The 4,631-nt window shown below is 55.8% G+C and overlaps 1 protein-coding gene across 5 annotated transcripts in view; it reads right to left on the bottom strand.

Annotated features, from left to right (window-relative positions):
• Positions 1-4,631, bottom strand: part of FCHO1 (FCH domain only 1) — a 45,132-nt gene extending 40,501 nt beyond the window's left edge. For 2 of the 5 annotated variants that reach the window (XM_011925761.1, XM_011925763.1), the window contains exon 1: positions 1,161-1,261. The gene's annotated coding sequence lies outside the window, so the exon portion shown is untranslated. Of the gene's footprint in view, positions 1-1,160; positions 1,262-4,567 lie in introns of those variants that run through there. The other 3 variants (XM_011925759.1, XM_011925762.1, XM_011925760.1) reach the window with 3 other exon arrangements.

The raw sequence follows: 4,631 nt of genomic DNA, 5'->3' as shown, positions 1-4,631 counted from the left end.
TTTTGAAGAGACCAGGTCTCACTAGTGTTGCCCAGGCTAGTCTCGAACTCCTGAGCTCAAGCCATCCTCCTGCCTGGGACTCCCAAAGTGCTGGGATTGCAGCCATGAGCCACCACCCCAGCCTTAATTTTTGTATTAATATTAAACCAAGGAAAATTAAATACAACTGGCTGGGCACAGTGGCTCACGCCTGTAATCCCAGCACTTTGGGCAGCTGAGGTAGGCGGATCACTTGAGGTCAGGAGTTTGAGACCAGCCTGGCCAACATGGCAAAACCCCATCTCTACCAAAAAATATAAAAATTAGTAGGGTGTGGTGGCACACACCTGTAGTCCCAGCTACTTGGGAGGCTGAGGCACAAGAATCGCTTGAACGTGGGAGGCGGAGGCTGTAGTGAGCCAAGATCGCACCACTGCACTCTAGCCTGGGTGAAAGAGTCAGACTCTGTCTTAAAAATAATAAATAAATAAATAAAATAAATAAATAAAATTATATACCCAACTCCTCGGCTGTGCCAGCCTCTCTTCCCAGGCTCAGTAGCTACATGGGGCTGGTGGCTGCTGTAATGGATGACACAGATGAGAAAGCCTTGCTGCCAACATTGTTCTAGAAGATCCCAGGAACCAAGGAGCCCAAGTTCCCCAGAAACCAAGAATCTCACTACTGTTTTTGCAGTTTCAATTAGATTGCCTCACGCCACCTCTGGCAAACAGATACACACGGAGCACCAGCATGTGTGCGACCCTGTACCTAACTATTCACACGCCTCTGCTCATCCAAGCTTCATGCCATGCCCTCAGATGCAACCCCAACTTTATGAGGGAAACTGAGGCACAGAGCGATCAGTCATTGGTCCCAGCTGACTGTGATTTTGCCCCTGGTCTGTCTGCTAATGACCTCCTGTTTGAAACCATCACGCGTGGCTCTCTGGGTTTCCAAGCCCCCTCTGTCGCCCCCGCAACCCAAACCACCACTCACAGCTGGAATGGAGGATGGGGGGCAGGGCAGCGGGTGGCCCCATGCAGGCTTTGGCCAGCCCAGGAAGTGACACCTGCTACTTCTCCTGAAACCCAGGTTCCGGGCAGGGGGGGCCTCCCCTCTGTTCCTGAGGGGGGCCAAGGAGAGATGATGGGTATCTACTGGCCAGGGCTCATACTCACCGGACAGGGTAGCGAGTGGGATGGGGCCCCCGTCTGATGGGGCAGGCGCCAGGAGACAGCCACGAGGCCACTTCCGTCAGCACCAAGTTGGAGGCTTGTGTGCATGGGGGGGACAGGAAGCTCACCCCGCCCCGCCTACCATCCAACCGCCACCTTACCTCCCCCGCCCAATCAGCACCCGTGGGACCTCCCTGGAACCACATAGGCCATGGGTGAGTAAACAAGAGGCACCTGAACCTGGAGCCCCCCCAGCCTGAACCTGGAGCTGTTCTTACTGAACAAATATTAATCATGACAACAACTGGGAAATAAGTGAGCACCAACCCTGGCCCAGGCATTCAACATCGTGCCATCCCGAGGTAGGCCGATACCCACTTCACAGAGAGGGCAAACTGAGGCTCAGAGAGGGAAATGCACTCAGAAAGGGGAAGACATGGCCAGGCGCGGTGGCTCACGCCTGTAATCCCAGCACTTTGGGAGGCCGAGGCGGGAAGATCACGAGGTCAAGAGATCGAGACTATCCTGGCCAACACAGTGAAACCCCGTCTCTACTAAAAATACAAAAATTAGCTGGGCATGGTGGCACGTGCCTGTAGTCCCAGCTACTCGGGGTGGGGAGAGAGAGAGAGAGAGAGAGAGGCGGGAGAATTGCTTGAACCCGGGAGATGGAGGTTGCAGTGAGCTGCGATCGAGCCACTGCACTCCAGCCTGGGCGACAGAGAGAGACTGACTCTGTCTCGAAAAGAAAACAAAACTATATTTTACAATTACATTGGCATAAACATGAATATATTAATATTATACACAAAAATGTTTCCTTCAACCCAAAAGTTCATTTTTTTTCCCTTCGGATTTTAAAAGAAGTGAAAATATCAACCTACGGACCGCTGAAAGCACTGTGAGCCTGAGACATTGGGCTTGTTGAGACATCAGGCTCATCTGATGGAGAAGTCAGCCCTGCTAGAACCCAAGTCTTCCAGCCTGTACAGCACCAGCACAAAGCCCAGAGATGGCCAGAGACTTGCCCAAGGTCACACAGCACATTGCCAGCTGACTCAGAGGCCCCCATCCTGCCTTCCCGGCACCAAGTCTTGCAAACCTGGGGCTGAGACATGTGAGCAGCCCCAGAACAGATAAAACAAAGCAGGAACCACATCAGCAACAAAGGCAAGACCCGAGCTCCCATTCTGGGAATTGAGTGGTGCCTGGCTGGGTATCCAGAGCCGCTGACGTCTTGCCTAGTGACCTTGGGCCACTCCTGACCTTCCAGGATCTGGCTTCCAGGATCCTGGGAAGCAGGATCTGGCATTTCCCTCTCTCTCTCTCGGACCCCAGTGAATGTGCAGTAGGGCCAGCAGCAGGGGTTTTCTCATCCTTCCCACGGACCGGTCACTTGGTTCAAGCAGGTACCATGCTGTTTCAATGACCCACTATGTCATGTCTCCCCTCTTGGCTTAGCCACCTGGGCTGCGATCACTTATACAATCTGGCTTGATTCTCGGCACCGCACCTCAAGGCAGGGTCTTATCTCGACCAGCATGGGGAAACTGAGGCACATGCCCCAGGTCACACAGTGACTCAGGCCACCAAGTGGGAATCTGAGCCAGGGATTCTCAGGAATTTTCTGTTCTCTCCATGGGTCTCCTCCCTCTTCCTCACTTCATTTGGCAAACATCTATCGAATGCCTACTGTATGCCTAACTTTCCCAGGTGCTAGAGTCTCCTCAGGCAATGCCCTTGGTAGACTCCCCCTTCCCCTCCCTCCTCCTGGTCAGCTGTGACCCGATTTAAAGAGCACTAATGCTGTCATTAATATTATAATGATCATGTCTGTATTTACGGAGCTTCCTCCTCCAACAGACTCCTCTCATCTTCCCAGAGGAATTCAGCCCATTTCACAGAAGAACAAACCAAGGGACCAAGCGAAAACACACACAGGTAGAGGCAAATTCAAACCTGGGGTGTCAGACTCCCAGCCCTGTGCCCACCACTGGGAGGGCGCTCCAAGGGACAGGGGATGAGCTGGCCTGGCAACTCCCACCTCCTCCTCCTGCCCAGGACCTCGCCCGAGAACAGGTTCGCCCCTGGTGTGGGTGATGGTATGTGGGTCAGGGTGTGCCCTAGGTGGCCCCACTGGTGAGACCAGGGTGGTGATGCCCCGTCCCAACGATTGCAGCTTGGTCCTATGTTTTACTCCCTGCCCCCATGCCCCCAGCCCCAATATCAGAGTGTCATCATCAACCCATTTTGCAGCGCAGTAAACTGAGGCTCAGAGGATAGCAAGGCACTGTGGGAGGGTCTCCAAACCCAATACTCTCTTGACCCCAAACCACCCACATGTTAAGCAAAAGAGTGAATCACCATCAGACAAAATGTGGGCTGGGTGAGTTCAGAATCTGTAAAATGCAGGATCCAAAGCTCCCAACCTCAATTTTCAAAAGAGGAAACCGAGGTTTGGAAACGCGCTGTCACCTGCCCAAGGTCACCAGTGAAGCAGGTCCATTCGACTCTGCCTCCTGGTCCCCATTGCGGCTGGGGCAGGTGACTCGGGGGATCCAAGGCAGATGGAGGGGCCCCCCACCACCCAAACCTCCTCCGCACCCCACTCACAGCCAGCCTCTGGCAAGATCCTAATTTACCTCGATTTATTTTAATCCCCAGGAACAGATGCTAGCTGTACACCCCGCCCCTCAGTAACAGAGGGACCCCCCCCAAGTCCAGGCTCCAGGCCCTTCAAGGCCTGGCCTGGATAAACCGTGCCAGGCAGGGGACCCCACACTGACCTCCTCCCCAAAATTCCAACCTTGGGGTCCGCACAGAAGATGCCAGTGAAACGCCCCCCACCCCATCCTTGAAGTGGGGGACTGGGATGGGGCAGATTAGAGGAGGGGCCAGGTGACCCTCCAGCTCCTCCAGCCATCAGGCCTGGAGAGGGGTTCACAGTGGAGGAAAAGGGAAGTGGGTACCTCATCCTCGGTCCCCGGTGGTCTGCAGGCCAGAGCTGGGAAGAGGGAATTTGCGAGTGGTCCCCATCTCAGCCACCGCCCAGGGTTCCAGGCTGGAAGGGGAGCGGCGCCCCCATCTTTGCAGCCCCAGAACCCAGACCTAGGCTTAGAATAAAAGGATTTGGGGAGGGGTCTCGCGTCGTCACCGCCCCCGTGCACGCTCGGTTCTAGGCCAGGAGACGGTGGATTTGGGGAGCTGTCTCCGTTTCCGCCTGCGGACCCCCGATTACCATTTGGGGGAGAAGCCGGGGCGCCCACCGCTTAGCCCCCAACCCCTGCTCTCCATCCCTCGCGTCCCGCCGCGCCTTTGCTCTCCGCAGCCGCCGGGGCTGCAGGGCACGGTAAGCGTGGGAGGCTGCGCGGGCCAGGGTGTCCCAGGGGGTTCCGGGGGACAACACTCACCTCCTGAGCTCGGGCCGAGCCCCGCGCTCGCCGCCACCTGCGGCTCGGTCGCTGACACCCGAAC

This window comes from Colobus angolensis, unplaced genomic scaffold (assembly GCF_000951035.1).
Source record: "Colobus angolensis palliatus isolate OR3802 unplaced genomic scaffold, Cang.pa_1.0 Scaffold66, whole genome shotgun sequence".
In the NCBI taxonomy this organism is placed as follows: domain Eukaryota; kingdom Metazoa; phylum Chordata; class Mammalia; order Primates; family Cercopithecidae; genus Colobus; species Colobus angolensis.
This window is presented reverse-complemented; position numbering and strand designations above follow the sequence as displayed.